Raw genomic sequence first — 1,035 nt, 5'->3', positions numbered from 1 at the left:
TATAATTATATACACAGGGTATATCTAACTCCTAGGAAGCTTCATTTGATGAAGGGTATTAATGATCCTACGTGTACTTTCTGTTCCTCCAAAGTGATTGGGAGTTATTTTCACATGTTTTGGTACCCCAGTGGCCGAATTTTGGAAGACGGTTGCCTTTAACCTCTCTAGGTTGTTTAAGATTAGATTGCCCTGTTCGCCTTTTACACTCATTTTGAATGATTTGTCAAGGCTGGGTTTGACACTGGATAAGAGAAGAGCTTTGTTGGCTAAAACTCCTTCAGTTGGAATATAAAGGCCTGCTGAGACACAAAGCAGCACACGTTATCAGTGTTTCATCTCACAACTAGAGGACTCAACACTAAACACTCCCTGAAGATGCTGTGCTCTCATGGATTCCAGTCTGCCTTCAGTCCATTCATGGACTTGTACTGGCCTGTACGCAGTCTGTGGCCAGAGGTCAAACCTCTGCTCCACCAGCAGGATCTACTGCAGAGAAACCTACAGGAGCTCCGCAGCAGTCTGGAGCTAATGGACAAACTTCAACACAAGATCCTGGAGGAGACGGAGCCTTTCCAAAGCGCTGCCGCCCTGCAACCAGTCTCCTACCAGATGGAGAAAGAGGGAGCGTGCTTTGGCCTGACCCTGGACACCCAAGGCTTTTCCCCAGAGGAGCTGTCTGTCAGGCAGGTGGGCAGGAAGCTGAGAGTCAGCGGGAAGACAGAGAAGAAGCAGGAGGACGAGAAAGGCTTCTACTCTTACAGCCGGCAGGAGTTCAGACGGGAGTTTGATCTGGTTGCAGGGCTCAACCCTGAAGACGTCACCTGCCGCCTGGCTCCAGACGGGAAGCTCCACATCCAGGCGGCCAAAGCTCCACGTGTTGAGGAGGCTGAGAGAGAGCTGACTATCGAGAGGAGCTTGGAGGAGAAAACACAGCAGAGTGTGTGTTCACAGGCAGAAGGCAGCAGCACAGACACGCCTAAAAACATGGACTGATCTTTATGTTGTTGTGCCTTTGTGGATTCATTGTTTTAA

General features: G+C 49.5%; 1 pseudogene; it reads left to right on the top strand.

The window, feature by feature from the left end:
- Window positions 1-308: 308 nt before the first annotated feature.
- Window positions 309-1,035, top strand: LOC118336963 (annotated as a pseudogene).

The sequence above is a fragment of the Morone saxatilis genome, unplaced genomic scaffold (assembly GCF_004916995.1).
Source record: "Morone saxatilis isolate NCDOM2014 unplaced genomic scaffold, NCSU_SB_2.0 Contig3, whole genome shotgun sequence".
Taxonomy (NCBI): Eukaryota; Metazoa; Chordata; class Actinopteri; family Moronidae; genus Morone; species Morone saxatilis.
Note: the sequence above shows the minus strand (reverse complement) of the source record. Positions and strands in the feature narration are given on the sequence as shown.